Here is a 16937-nt window from a genome sequence, read left to right as displayed (position 1 = left end):
GACCAGTCAAAGCTAGTTGAAAAGTTTGCAGATTTAAGCATTAATGTTTCTGACAAAGGCAAAGCTCCAGAGGAAGTTGAGCCAGAGGAAGATGAACCAGAGGAAGAAGCTGGTCCCTCTAACTCACAAACTCTGAAGAAGAGCAGAATCACTGCAGCTCATCCTAAGGAATTGATTCTGGGCAACAAAGATGAACCAGTCAGAACCAGATCTGCCTTCAGACCCTCTGAAGAGACCTTGCTGAGTCTGAAAGGATTGGTGTCCTTAATTGAACCCAAGTCCATAGATGAAGCTCTTCAGGACAAGGATTGGATTCTGGCCATGGAAGAAGAATTGAATCAATTCTCCAAGAACGATGTTTGGAGCTTAGTGAAGAAGCCTGAGAATGTCCATGTTATTGGAACGAAATGGGTATTCAGAAACAAGCTAAATGAGAAAGGAGATGTAGTCAGAAACAAGGCAAGGCTAGTTGCTCAAGGCTACAGCCAGCAGGAAGGAATAGACTACACTGAAACATTTGCTCCAGTAGCAAGACTGGAGGCAATCAGACTATTGATTTCTTTCTCAGTAAATCACAACATAGTTCTACATCAGATGGACGTAAAGAGTGCCTTCCTAAACGGTTATATCTCAGAGGAAGTCTATGTTCATCAACCCCCAGGTTTTGAAGATGAAAAGAAACCAGACCATGTGTTCAAATTGCAGAAATCACTCTACGGTCTGAAGCAAGCTCCCAGAGCATGGTATGAGAGACTTAGCTCATTCCTTCTGGAGAATGAGTTTGTAAGGGGTAAAGTAGATACAACTCTCTTTTGCAAGACTTATAAAGATGATATCTTAATTGTGCAAATTTATGTTGATGATATTATATTTGGTTCTGCTAATCAATCTCTATGCAAAGAATTTTCTGAGATGATGCAGGCTGAATTTGAGATGAGTATGATGGGAGAATTAAAGTACTTTCTGGGAATACAAGTTGATCAAACACCAGAAGGAACATATATCCATCAGAGCAAGTACACTAAGGAACTTCTGAAGAAGTTCAATATGCTGGAATCTACAGTGGCCAAGACTCCAATGCATCCAACATGCATTCTGGAAAAAGAAGATATAAGTGGTAAAGTATGTCAGAAGCTCTATCGTGGCATGATAGGTTCACTTCTGTACTTAACTGCATCTAGGCCAGACATATTATTTAGTGTTCATTTATGTGCTCGTTTCCAATCAGATCCAAGGGAAACCCACTTAACTGCTGTTAAGAGGATCCTAAGGTATCTGAAAGGCACCACTAACCTTGGCTTGATGTATAAGAAAACATCAGAGTATAAGCTTTCAGGTTATTGTGATGCTGATTATGCTGGAGATAGAACAGAGAGAAAAAGTACTTCTGGAAATTGTCAATTTCTGGGAAGCAATCTAGTCTCATGGGCAAGCAAGAGGCAATCAACCATTGCTCTATCAACTGCAGAGGCAGAATATATCTCAGCAGCAATATGCAGCACTCAGATGCTCTGGATGAAACATCAGCTGGAGGATTATCAGATCCTTGAGAGCAATATCCCAATCTATTGTGATAACACTGCTGCAATTTCGTTGAGCAAGAATCCTATCTTGCATTCAAGGGCAAAGCACATTGAGGTAAAGTATCACTTCATTAGAGATTATGTGCAGAAGGGCGTACTTCTTCTGAAGTTTGTTGATACTGACCATCAATGGGCAGATATCTTTACAAAGCCCTTAGCTGAAGATAGATTTAATTTTATTCTGAAAAATCTAAACATGGACTTTTGTCCAGAGTGAAGATAGATCAGAACCTCTGACTATGATACTTCTTGATCAGAAGATGTCTAGTCCAGAAGGTAACTCAATCAGAGTGTGTATGCCCACTGGTACTGACTCTGAAGCTGAGACAACAACACGTGCGTCAGAATTTCTGATGCATAGTTCCTTGTGCCCGTGTGACAGTCTGTTATGACTGCGTGTAGATATGCTTATCTCCTGTGTGTGATTGTGTATTTTACTGTTACTATCTATCTTTAATTTTCAACCGTTGATCTTAAAGTGCTTTTTGAATCAACAACGGTTATTTGATAAAACCCACTATACACACACGTTCTCTCTCACTTCCGGTTTTCACTCTCGCACTCCCTGCTTTTCAAAACCGCATCCTTCGTGATTTCTCTCTCGATCTCTCTTCATCCTTCAAACTTCATCTTCTACCTCAAACCTTCAACCTCTTCAAAATGGTGAGACAAACCAGAAGATCTACTGCAGATGCACCTCAGTTCCCTCACATGGTAGTCGGTTTGGCAACGGGTCAACGGGGCTCTGAGAACCCAGCACAAGAACAAGCTCAAGCTCAAGAGGAGATTGTTCCTATTGCAGAACGGGGCTGTGCCGTTCACTGTGTATTTCCTCCTGAGGAACTCCAAGTCCTTGCAGAATGGAGATTCAACCTCGACAACTTGGCTGCAAATGGGTTTGATCTTCGTCCTGAAGTCCAAGCTCAAGGTTGGGGAAACTACTTCAATCGACTTCGAGGACCGGTGTATGAGAAGCTGGTAAAGGAATTCTGGAAGCATGCTGATTGTGATGACACTCAGGTGGTCTCTTACATACTGGGTAGGAAGATCATCATCACGGAGAAGTCATTCGTGAATCTGCTAGGTGCAGAAACTGCTCATGGGTATCGGTTCTCACTGACGGAATCGAAGCTGAAACCCAGAACCAAGGACATCGTCAACAAGGCCCTGTACACCACCTTCAAACCGGGCAAGACGAGCTACAAGGTGATGGACCTTCAACCCAAACTGAGAATCTGGCACAAGATCCTGCTCAACTGCATCAATCAACGACCAAAGGGCAGTTCTCCAGACTACATCAACTTCAATCAGAAGGCGATGCTGTTCTTCATTCAAGACAAGGAGAAGATCTGCCTTCCCTACTTCCTGTTCTCCTATTTGAAGGAATGCATCCGGAAGTCTCGCACCACCTCCTCCATCAAGTCAGCCATCAAATATATCCCTTTTGGGAGGCTGATCTCAGACTTTCTCATTGAAAGCAACTTGGTGCAAGATTTGATCAATGCTGGTTGCACAGAGGATTTGAGCACAATTGTTAGCGATGTCTTCACTGCCAACTCTCTGAAGAAGATGGGTTTGGTCCAGAAGAAGATTGCTCCTGCTCATGAGGACACATCTTCTGAGATCAGAGGAAGAAGAATGCCTCTGAATGACTACCCTCTGTGGACTCAAGCAGACCATCCTGAAGCCATCAGATGCTATGTTGAAGACCTCAGGGCTCAAGGATTCGAGATTGACCTTGATGATTTCGTCAGCAGACTTCCACCAGCTCCAGAGTTTCCTTCTCCTCCCAAGAAGAAAACCAAGAGGAAGATGGTTCTGGACGAATCCTCAGAGGAATCTGATGTCCCTCTGGTCAAGAAGGCGAAGAGCAAGCCTGATGATGATGATGGTGATGATAGTGAGGATGGTCCTCCAAAGAAGAAGCAGAAGAAAGTCAGAATTGTGGTGAAGCCTACTCGGGTGGAACCAGCTGCTGCAGAGGTCAGAAGGACTGAAGCTCCTGCCAGAGTGACTCGATCATCAGCACATACAAGTAAGCCTGCACTTACCTCTGATGATGATTTGAATTTATTTGATGCACTCCCAATTTCTGCCTTACTCCAACACTCTTCAAATCCCCTCACTCCTATTCCTGAATCCCAGCCAGCCGCACAAACCACCACTCCACCACATTCCCCAAGATCTTCATTCTTTCAACCTTCTCCTACTGAAGCACCACTCTGGAATTTGCTTCAGAACCAACCCTCTAGGTCAGAAGATCCAACCTCTCTCCTTACCATTCCATACGACTCATTAACTTCTGAACCCATCATCCCCAACCAACCAGAACCCAAACCAACAGATCCACAACCCAGAACGTCTGATCACTCTGCTCCCAGAGCATCAGCACGTCCTGCTGTCAGAACCACGGATACAGACTCTTCATCAGCCTTCACACCTGTATCCTTCCCCATCAATGTCTTTGACTCTCCTCCCTCCAATACCTCTGCATCACTTAGAAAATTCATGGAGGTTAGGAAAGAGAAGGTATCTGCCTTGGAAGAATATTACCTTACCTGTCCAAGCCCTAGGCAATATCCTGGCCCTAGACCTGAACGTCTAGTTGACCCAGATGAACCTATCTTGGCCACTCCTATCCAAGAGGCAGACCCCTTAGTCCAACAGGCTCACCCTGTCCCTGACCAACAAGAGCCAATTCAACCAGACCCTGAACCTGAACAATCAGTATCTAACCAATCCTCGGTTAGATCACCTCACCCTCTGGTTGAAACTTCAGACCCTCACCGTGGAACCTCTGAACCCAATGCTCCCATAATTAACATTGGTTCTCCACAAGGTGCCTCTGAAGCTCATAGCAGCAATCACCCAGCCTCTCCTTCACCCAACCTCTCCATCATTCCCTATACTCACCTTCAACCCACATCTCTCTCTGAGTGCATCAATATTTTCAATCATGAAGCCTCCTTGAGGCTCCGCAATGTGCACGGTCAGACTGACCTCAGTGAGAATGCTGAAAATGTGGCTGATGAGTGGAACAATTTGAGCACTTGGCTGGTGGCTCAGTTTCCCGTTATGCTGCAGCTCCTGCATGCAGAGGGAAGTCAGAGCATTGAGGCTGCAAAGCAAAGGTTTGCTAGGAGGGTGGCTCTTCATGAACTCGAACAGAGAACCAAGCTTCTTGAAGCCATTGAAGAAGCCAAGAGACAGAAAGAACAAGAAGAAGAAGCTGCCCGTCAAGCAGCAGCTCAGGCTGAACAAGCCAGACTTGAGGCAGAACGTCTTGAAGCTGAGGCTGAGGCAGAGCGACTTGCACCAGTTCTGTTTACTCCTGCTGCTTCTGCTTCCATTCCAGAACCTCAAGCTGCTCAGAACGTTCCTTCAAGCTCTACTCCGACAAGCTCATCCAGACTCGACATCATGGAACAACGTCTTGACACTCATGAATCCATGCTGATTGAGATGAAGCACATGATGATGGAACTTCTGCGCCGTACTGACAAATCTTAGTTTTTTTTAGGATCTCTTCTTTTTCTTCCTTTTCCTTTTATTTAACGTTGTTTTATTTAAACTCTGCTTATTTACTTACTTTAATTTGTTCATTTGTGATTCTATATGCATATATCTATATATATTTGTGGCACATATGTTTGCAAAACCTGTTTTATTCATCATTGTTCTATGTTTACATCATAATTCCTTCCATCATACATTATTCCCTATATCTAGAATGGAGGATCCTTCCTCATTCTTCTGCATTCTTGGCGCTGCTCCACTCTTTCCTTCTCCAGACGATCCAATGCATACTCTATGTTGCCGAGTTTGATGCTCAGATCATCTTTTTCTAGACTATCTTCTGTCGTCTTGAGTCTCTCTTCCACAGTCTCCTTCTCTTCCAGCAGATTCAGCTCCCGCTGGCAAAGCTCCTGAATCTCTTCCACGAAGCAGAGGAACTCCTTCAGATCTTTCTCCATCTCTGGACCAAGATCTTCTTCAAGCAGTGTCTTCGTCAGCTCTTGTATGGTCTTTGTACCATCGGGATGCCTAATATTGAGGAACATATCTTCCTCAAACGCCTTCCTTCTGAGCTCTTCTAATGCCATTCTGTATGATGCCATTTTTCTTACTGAAAATTATTCGAGGTGTGAAGCTTACCTTTCTCTCCAACGCTTTATATAGGCTTCACTTTCTCTCTGAAAGTTAATGCTCTTACAGTTTCTCGAGGTTAAGTACTTGGTAACTGACCCTTCTATTTACTCACTTGACCGGTGGTAAACGTTCATCCCTTGCATTAACTCTTCTATTTATTATCGCCTCACTCTGATTCTTACATCGTCTTCATTTTCTTTCAACTTAGACCTTCTCTAAGGGGGAAGTACCTTGTACTTCAAGCTGAGTTTTTCACACCCCAAGCTTTTTGCTTATGACAAAAAGGGGGAGTAAACCCAGTTTTTGATGTGTAAGATGTGTTAGTGTGACTTATTTTTCTTTTGGAGATTTTAAGAGTTCCACCTTCATGACCATAGATGTGTCACTGGGCAAATACAAGGAATACATTTCACTTCTTCTGAAGTGATTCTAAGTTGACTCTGATACCCAAGACTCTGATACCTTGTCCATGACTCTGATCACTTATGCGCTCTGATTATTCGTTTTTCATCTATGTCATAAGCTTTTCACTCTGAACTCTTATATGATTTAGCTCAGAATCTAGACTTTACTAACGTTTTCATCAAGTATTAGATTCAGGGGGAGCTAAGCTCAGAATCAAGCAGTGACTTGAATTCAGAATGAGCAAGATAAACTATTCACATCAGGATAAGTCTTATTCTATATCTCTAAACTCTGAGTGAATTCAGTTTAATGTTTAAGAATTGTTCATCAAAAATCTTAGTTTTGTCATCATCAAAAAGGGGGAGATTGTAAGATCAAGTTTTGGTCTAGTAGTACAACTCTATGTTTTGATGATTACAAGTTAACCTTTTGATATGAACAATTGTGGTACTCTAACGTGTTTTTCTGAGTGTGCTATTTACAGGCTCTGACCCTGACTCAATTTCACACAAATCAGAAGCACTGTGTATAAAGGGTAACCCAAGCAACGCTTTCGCATTCACCATGTTCAGTATGAACAGTGGAAAAGCTTCAGAAGTTCTGAAGTTATACAAACTCTGATGAGGACTCAGTCGCTAGAAGCTCTGAAGATCCAGAAGTTCTGACAACCAAGAAACACTGAAGGTTCAGATGTTCTGATGGTGTAGAAGACTCTGAAGATCCAGAAGCTGAATAGTGGAAACTCTGAAGTCCAGAAGCAAGAAACTCTGAAGGCCATGTTCTTCCCTCTGAGTTCAGAATCAGAAGATACAATGGTCAGAGGATCTGTGCTTTCCCTCTGACTCTGATCAACCGGCTTCACAAGTTCCAATACGAAGCATTCCTCTGATCAGAAGTCTCCTAGGTTAAAAGGTCAAGTCGCTATCCAAGTACAAAAGCAAGTGTACCTTCCTGACGACCTGCCTAACGTTCTCAGCCACAGCAGAAGCTGGATTTTCCAGAACTGCCCTCCAACGGTAGCATTTCCCATGCAACGCTCAACCCTAATCCTTGGAGTATATATAGAGGCTGAAGATTGAAAGAAGCGGCTAAGAAACTAACAAGAAGCAACACACGCGCAAGATATTCAAAATATTCTAAGCTTTCTTTCATCTTGTAATTTATTTAGTTTACACTCAGCTTATTCAGAAGCAAACCCTTGTAAACACCAACCTCAAACAGTTGTTTGATTTTTCCTTTAGGAGATCAAGGTTGATCGGATCCTAGAGAAGACTAAGAGAGTGAATCTTAGTGTGAGCTAAGTCAGTGTAATTGTTAGTCACTTGTAGGTTTCAAGTGCAGTTGTAACTCTTACCTGATTAGTGGATTGCCTTCATTCTAAGAAGGAAGAAATCACCTTAACGGGTGGACTGGAGTAGCTTGAGTGATTTATCAAGTGAACCAGGATAAAATCCTTGTGTGCTTTTCTATCTCTATCTTTTGCACTTAGTTCTCGAAAAGATTTGTTAAAATCTTTAAGGTGGTAGTTTTGTACTGAAAACGTTATTCAAACCCCCCTTTCTACCGTTTTTCATACCTTCAAAAGTGATATACCTTGTCATACATAAGAACCATGTCCATGGAAATTGGAAGCTTCGAACGATATAAGCTCGGACTAAGCCATAAACGGTTCACTTTTGTAACAATGGTCCAGTTCTCCTTCGAGACATCGAGGGTGGTGAGATCGTCGATTTCCATCAGAACAAAGTATATTTCAAAGCTATTAGTTGGTGGAAAATGGAAGGACTGATGAAGTTGAAGAATAGCATAAGGTGATTTATATAGAAATTTCATAGGGTTACTGATGAATGGAAGTTAAAAAAGGAAGGAAAATATATGATGAAAATTAATAATGTAATTAAATTGCACGGTATTTGAATTTGGTAGCCAATTACCGCTTATAGAAAACCTTGGAATCAGACTTAATTCTTTGTAATTTTCCAAATAAAGTTTTTGGCTTAAATTATGGAACTAAATTAGTACGTTTTAAAAAAGATTGAAGGAATTTGAATATTGTAACAACATTTAATTATTTTTAATCATCCTAATCAAGATCATTGATTACATTATGAAGGAAATTACCGAGTTTAAAAAAACGACCATCAGCTATTTGTAATTAAATAGTCGAAATAGTCAAAATGTTAAGGAAACGTGTAATTAATGATTTATTATTATTTATAAAAAAGCGTAATTATAGGAAACAAATGCTAAGTTTTTTATAGTACTACAAATTTGGTACAATCAATGTCACCGGAATTTACAGAGAATATCTTTGGTGATTGGCTATGAAAGATAATCAACCATTAATGTGCCAACTTTATCATAGCAAGCATCATTTGTTTGTAATTAAATAGTCGAAATAGTCAAAATGTTAATCAACCATTAATGTGCCAATTTTATGAGGGCCTCAATACAAAATTAAAATAATCATTTAAAAGATTTTCAATAATGGGCCTCCATACAAAACTTAAACGAAAATGGACTTCTAATATTTTGGTCAAAATCAATAGGAGGGATACACTTGTCAGCCAAAGAGGGGGGTTGGGTGAGAGTTAAGCTTGGAATGCCAAATCAACTAGGTGGGGGTCACAATGATTCTCTTTTCTAAAGTATATAGATTTGAAAGGATAGTGTGTTTGGTATCTTGAAGGTTGAATTTTATAGGTCATTTATAGTATGTTGTACTCTTTTTCCTTCACTAGGTTTTTATCCTATTTGAGTTTTTCCTAGTAAGGTTTTAATGAGGCTCATATAGTAGGTTCAAGAGCATTGGTTTATATTTTCTGCACTTTCTAAAGGTGCTTATTTCATCAATAAAGTAATTTTTTGCTGTAAAAAAAACTATAGTATTCTTTTTTCAAGAAAAAAAAATTGTATTAATAAATAAAAATCATGAGAACAATCCTCTCATGTAGATTCAGTACAAGATATAACAAGAAAAGCAACTCAAGCCAAGCCAAAACAGCTATTAGCCTAAAGGACCCTTGTAGTAAGTAGAAAAAATATATTAAGTATTAAAGTTAAATATTGAGTTCATAAGGGCTTCACTCGCAACCTTTTTCCTCTCTCGCTATTTGTTTTTTAGTGTTGCCGGGGTTGTTATGTATAGGGGATGTGACATGATAGCAATTCCGCAAGTGTACGGATTGATCGAAGTAATAAAAAGATATCGAACCACAGGGATAGTTGTTTATCAAATTGATCAAGGAATTTAGTGTTCAGAATTGTAAAAAGAAAACAATATAAGTTTGAAGTTTTGTTGAGTTTAACACACTTGTGATGAAGAGCAAGAATTATAATTCAGAAAAAGAAGTACCCTGGGTAAAGTTTCACTTAGTCCAATTATGTTTCTTACAACCAAGTCCTTATATGAAGTTTAGAATCCTTTCTATGGTGATGTAGCTTTTACCTTCACTTGTTAATACCTTAATCAAGCAAATCATTCAATCTCAGGTTGCTAAGCCTATTACCTTAGTACCTAGTCTATTCAATTGAAGAATTATTGTTCTATGTTCAGGCCAACACAATAAGTTTCCACCCTTATACCTAAGTGGTAGTAAATAAATCAATATAATCTCAAGTCCCTTAATCCTTACCAACTACCGTTGTGCAAGAAGAAAGTCAAACACTTGCATGCATTCAAGAGAGTATTGAAACAGAGACAAGATACATATAAAGGAAACCTTATTCATATAAGAAACTCAGAAGTTCAAAACATAATCAAAGCTAAGGTTCACTTCACCCAAAGTACAAAGAACACTAGCCAAGAATGGCTAGAGAATTCATCATGCAAATTAAAAGAATAAAAACCTGAAATAAGAGTGCCAAGAAGCCTCCCACAAGCTCCAAGGAACTAAAACTCTAAGTTTTGTTCCAAAAAGTACAAGATACTTAAAAGAAATAACAAAATATCTATTTATAGAGTTTCCAGCGGTAATCCACGCATGTGCGTGGCCTCCTCCATGCACATGCGTGGGCAAAACGCTCAAAATCGCACAATACGCAGCATCAGGTTTTGCCTCCACGCATGTGCGTGGATCAGGCGGCGCACATGCGTGGGCATCAGGTTTTTCCAACAGTAGATCCACGCATGTGCGTAGGATACATGGCGCACATGCGTGGCTCATCTGATTTTTCTTCAATTTTGTAACTCCTTCTTCATCTATCATCATGGCTTATTACTTGGCTTTCAATCATCATCATTTTCCATCAAAAATCTATCAAACCTGAAAAGAATCTCAAGAAACCATCAAAACAACAATGTAACTCATGGCAACATCTCATTAATCATGTTAACTCATCAATCCACCATTCAATTCAGCAAATAAAACCCCCCAAGAGACCATCAAAACTCAATTTCTCACAAAATTCCAACTCCAACCTGACCATAGGGATGAACCTTAAACTAAAACTAATAAAAGCTAATAAAAAGATCAACTAAATAAATTAAAAACACTTAAACTAATGCAGATGCAAATATGAATTAAAAAGTGACTCAACTTGACTCAAAAACTCAATAAAGGACTCAAAAAGGAAAAGAAAGAAACAAGAAGGACTCGACAAAGATAGAAGTAATATAAAATATTTTCAAACTACGGAGATTGGGGAAGAACCAATTCACACAAGTAAGAGTTGTTTAGAGCAAAGGAAAGTCAAATAATAATTTGATTGGTTGGTAGATAACTTAGATTTCTGAATTAAAGAAGGAATTATGATTAAGAGCTAGCACTTGAGTTAGCTTCACCAAAACAAGTTATGCTTTAAGATAAATGAGAGTATATGGAATATAAATGGAATTCATTCTATTGTTGATCTAGCCAAATTCTCTAAGTGCTGATTTATCAAGTCAAAAAGAGTTTTTAATTAGATTTCGCTAACATCCCGATCTAACAACACGAGTCTTTCCAGTGCGCTTTGTCCTCACTCACGCACTTCTCGGGAAAACTTCCCAGGAGGTCACCCATCCCAATATTTATCCAAGGCAAGCACACTTAACCTTTGAGTTTTTATGAGTTAGGCTCTCGAAAATAAGATGCATCTTGTTGTCATGAGTAGTACCAATCAAATCATTATGCCTTGCTTGACTGTATAGTCTCATACCTATACATCTCGGAATACCTCTTGTTCGGGTGCAAGATTGGTTCATTCATGTTCCCCTCCGCCTAGAAACCTACCAGGAGTCGCTCCTTGTCCGTGCTTGACCTCACCGTCGATCACTCCCCACCCTCATCGGTCCCGGGTGTCACAATTTCATTGGTCTGATTCCTCACCACCTATGAGTAACCCAAGTTCTTAAGTTCAGGCCATCAACTACTAGACCTCACACTTATTCCTAAGGCGCAAGGGCTCTAATAAGTCTCATCCCAGGTCCCCTATTTTAAACCAAACTTCCATTTGTGCAAAGAATAAGTAAAACAACTTACATGCATTCAAGCTAATATTGAAATATGGAACATGAACTCATAGATGAACATTTTATTCCATATGAACTCATAAGTTAAAACATAAAAAGTTAGGGATCCACATCCCAAATGCTAAAAGAGAACTTAGCCAAGCATGGCTAAGGAAAACATAATTCCTAACCTGAGAAGAAGCCTTAGAGAAGCTCCAAAACACCTTACACAAGTTATTTGTTCAGAAAAACTAAGATACATAACTAAAATGACGAAGTTAAATTTATAGGCAAAAGTAATCGCTCAGGCACGCATGTATGCCACAACTGCACGCACATGCATGCAATAATGCCAAGCCCTTGACCTAGCACGCATGTGTGTGCCATATGGTGCACACACATGCGTGCAACCTTTCCCATTTGGCCAAGCCCCTGTGCTAGCACGCATGTGCGTGCCGCGTGCATACTTCACTGAGGGAATCAACTTTAATTCTTCAGCTCATAATCCCATTTTTAATGCTTGCAACTCCTCCCAACAACTCTTTTACTCATAATTGCTCACTTCTAAAACTCCTTTGCCCTTAGTCTTCATCAACCCTTGTAATTCTTCATCAATTGGATTCCACGGGCAATGAGAATTCCTCTTTCAAGTGCTATAAATGAGAGTTGCACACTAAACACACCATCAAAGCATCTTTGTAACTTCTAAACCTCTATTCTAATGCGTATTAAGCCATGAAAGTTCAGGTTATAGCTAAAAAAATATTCCTTCCTATAATGCCCTCAATTTCTATAACATTCTAGACCAAGAATTCAAATGCAAAAAGGTTAAGTTCTAAGGGTTAAAATGAAATAAAAGACTAAAAAGGGACTAATATGAAAATGATGACTCTAAAACACTAGAAAGACCTAAATTCAACTAAAGACTCTATTGATTAACTAAAAAGATAATAAAACCTAAATAAAAGACAAGAAAAATAAGGGAAGAAGATCTTCCTCGAGTTTCCGGAATGTGATCCCTAATCGATATTACAGTCAAATGTTCCAGAATTGCACACACATCCACACAAAAATACCCGAAGAGTCTTATTCTTGCACCGATTTAGAATCGGGGCCTAATCAATGTTATAACAATGGGGAAATCACCTTTCGAATAATCCGAATCGCAGTCAGGTATGAATATGGCTCGGATTAGCATTCGAAATGGTTATAACTCCATAGATACATATACATACAAAATATTTTATATTATTTCACTTGTCTGTTTTGACATACATTTTTCACATCCTCCTTACGCCAGTACAGAACCCTGGGTGTAAGTCGAAATTTAACTAATAATATTAATTCTAAAAAATAAGGGTGTTACACAGTGCATCATACTTAGACTTTGTTTGAATCTTGTAGCCGTTAGGTCATGGAAGCATGTGCTTGATAAGACATTTCTGCTTTCGGCTAGTAGGCGCTCCTCACAGCTTTTCAAAAAGTGACAGGTCTATGCCTTGATTGGTACTTTTGCACTAGCCCCTACTAATAGCATGTGAACAAGAATAGTACGTCTGGTTGCTTGTTTTTAGTTACTTCCTTAGGAGCTAAACCTGATTCTAGTTACTTCCTCAGGAGACTAGTTCCTCTTTTGAATGCTCGAGTCGTCATGACTTTGGATAGCTTTCTGATGCATACATGTGAATGTTAGATTATGTCTTTTGGTTTTGTGAGATCTTGAGCTTTGGACGACCTGAGTTATGTCTTCCTGGACTTGGGAGATCAGTTTGTTGATTACGACTTGTGCAGCTCCTTTGTACATTGTCTTGGCTTTTAGCACTTCAACTAATTGGACTATGAGTGTGAGAACTTTGCCAGATTTCAACGCATGTTGGAATGACATAGTCTCATATCTTTCCTTTTGCAGGATTCATCTCATCTCTCTTGATCATCAATATTTGTTTATATTCTAGAGATAGATGCTCTGATTGCTTTGGGTGGTGGCGTCTGATTGAGTTGAACTGTTGTACTCATGTTGATGCAAGTCTTGTGCCATACTAGAGGTGCACAAGATTTGAACTTTGTGCTTCGCTGGTTAACGTCTGATGTCTTCAGAGGATAACTTCATTTCTTCGGAAGAAGCTATCGGACTTGGATTTGTTGGACATGTGGACGATGTAGCATCATAGACTCTGTCTAGTTGATCTTTGAATGCTTTCACTACTTCTCAGTGCCTTGTCCATCCTTATCAAATCTTTTGATGTTTCTTCTCTAAGCTTGTTTTTAGATTGCTTACACCATTCCTCAAGTCATTCTTGATCTTGATCATTTTAGCGTTGTGTCGACTTTGAATCTGCTTTACTCTGTCTTAATCTTGTAAGAGACTTGGTTTGCTTGGTTAAGGCTTGTAGGAGACTTGGTGTTCTTGGTCTTGCTCTTCTCTGCTCTGTCTTCATCTTTATAAAGACCTGGTCTCCTTGGCCTGTCTCTTTTGTGTTTTGCGTTGATCTTGTCTTGTTGTAGTTTTCTTGGTCTTTGACTAACACTTGATTCTTTACATTCTTCATGTAGATCTTCTCTATGTCCTCGAGGTGACACTTTCTCGCCTTTCTTTGTTACTTTGATTCACTCTTCTTATCTTTATTTGCTTCTCTTGAGCTCCACAACATTTCCATGATCTTCATAGCTTTTTGTCGTTATTTCCATAGTCTTTGTTACCATTAAAACATATCAAATAATATGTTCCTTTTTAGAGGGAGAACTCATGTGAACCTTACAAGAAGATGATACTACATGATGAAAATTTAAATTTTTTAATTTTAGTCCCTCTTCATATTCCACGCGTAATTAAAAAAATAATATCAGGCTAAATAACAGACACGTCACTAATTACCGACACGCTCGTAAGTGGTCAAAGGACGAAAAACATGTTTATCAAGTTAAGGGATATAAATCATCAAAATTTTAGTATAGGGACATAAACCATATTCTCATTATAGTTCAGGGACTAAAAACATATTTAACCCTAAATTTTATTTGTTTTTTGAAAACAATTTTGAAATTAATTTTATTTGTTAAACTATAATAATTTGTATATAATGTTAAAATTATATTTAAAATTATATCTAGTTAATTAATAATTGTTAAACTTTTCAATTTCTCATATTAGGAGAATTTTTAAATAATAATAATAGTTGAAATTGACTACCTTTACATAAAATACAATATTAGAAAGTAAATAATAGTTTTTTATATTTATAACTAATTGAAAAAATTTCAAACATAAATTAAAATTAAAATTTTATTATTTTAATTATAAATGACATGTTGTGGAATCTTTAAAAAATAACAAATAAAACTTATTACTATTTTTAGGTAGAACAAATATATTAAGTATTAAAATTAAGAATTTAATAGATATGCATTGTCGGTGTAAAATAGTTTTGCACTCATAACCAATTACAACATGCCAGTTAGGTGGAATAATAACTTCCACCTTAAATTTTAATTAAAGCAAGAATATATTTGCTGATGTGGCAGAATTCAAATGTCTGACTGTGTAAACAAAGTATAAACCGACGGTGCACACACATTAAATTCTAAAGTTAAATGTCAAGTTTATAAGTTAAATATAAATATTTAAATAGAAGCTGACTTGAGGTTTGCATTAGTGAAAGATTAATTAGGTATTAATTGCCATTTTCATTGTTATTTATATGTTGACTAAAATCTTCTTATGCATATAACTAAAAATTAAACTAGTTATATTATTTATCGACTTAAAGTTGAGAAAAAAGTAAAAGGTAAAAATTATACAATGTAATATCTTTTCCCTAAAATAAAAATGATAAATATTGAAATTAGTCAATGATTAAATATCTTTTGGCAGAACTATTTCGGATATAATTTTTAAAATCTTAAATGATTATATATGTTGTTTAATATAATCAATAATTTCTTCCTTCATATTATTTTAAAATTTACGTTAGCGTTGTCTTAGTAAAAATAGTTATAATTATTAATTACAAATTTATGTTATTAGTTTTATTAACTAATAATTATCAACATTTTAAGTTCTTATGCAAATAATAATTGTTTTTTTTATACATCGGAAAATGCAAATAATAATTTATTAAGTATTAATTACAAATATTTAGATATTAATTATCAATTATAAAATGAGGGAAAAAATTAAAATGTTATGATAAAACTAGTAATTATATTTCTATGTAAATAGTATTAAGAATTCAAATTAATTAATAATAAAAATATTATTTATTAATAAATTATTGAAAAATATAGTTGAAAAATATGTCCATAAGGTATTTATTATTACCCCTATCATATTGTATTTATTGAGAAATTCTAGCTCAGTCATGGCTTGTGTTCTTTCAATACAAGAGCATCAATTCCTTAAAGCTACAAGTAAAGGAACTAAAGAAATAGAACAATAACAAGAGCATTTCATACGAAAATTTATTTGTGGTTCAAATTAAATATTGTTCACCTCAACAGATAAGGAAAAATTTAGGCCTAATTGCAACTTTGGTCCCCGACGTTTACCAATGCCACGATTTTGGTCCCCCACCTAATTTAATTACATGGATGGTCCCCAACGTTGTAGGCCGTGTGCAACGTTAGTCCTACCGTTTATTTCTTAATGGAGGAGGCTTACGTGGACGTCTAGTTGGAGAGAAAAATGAGATCTGAGGAGAGAGGGAAGCACGTGAGTATCACGTGAACTCACGTGAACCTTATATAAACTCATTATACCCAAATCTGAAACCCTAGGAATCTAAATCGTGTTACCTTCTTCGTTCCAGGGAGGTCAGGGGTTTGGGTATAATGGGTTCAGATAAGGGTCATGTGATACTCACGTGCTTCCCTCTCTTCTTATACCTCCTTTCTCTCTCAAATTGGACGTCCACGTAAGCCTCCTCCATTAAGAAATAAACGGTAGGACTAACGTTGCACACGGCCTACAACGTCGGGGACCATCCATGTAATTAAATTAGGTGGGGGACCAAAATCGTGGTATTGATAAACGTCGGGGACCAAAGTTGCAATTAAGCCAAAAATTTAAAATTGCTAATCCTTATACTTAAGAACATACAATTTGGGAAGAAATTGGTCGAAATGAATACCTAGTAAGCCAAGAATAGAGAAAAGTGACAGTTTCAAAAGGTTTAATAGGTTTGCCATTTTTGAGAATGCAATCATCCCCAGAAACGTTGAAGATGTATGGGTCGACAGTATATGCTGTTTGAAATTGAGAGCAATCAAGCTTCACTTTTGACTGAGTGCATGTGCAATTGTTGGTGACATTAACCCCATAGATAGGCCCTTGATGTGTCCAATCCAATGTGTCGTTTTGTTTAATGCTAATG

Source organism: Lotus japonicus, chromosome 4 (assembly GCF_012489685.1).
Source record: "Lotus japonicus ecotype B-129 chromosome 4, LjGifu_v1.2".
Taxonomy (NCBI): domain Eukaryota; kingdom Viridiplantae; phylum Streptophyta; class Magnoliopsida; order Fabales; family Fabaceae; genus Lotus; species Lotus japonicus.
This window is presented reverse-complemented; position numbering follows the sequence as displayed.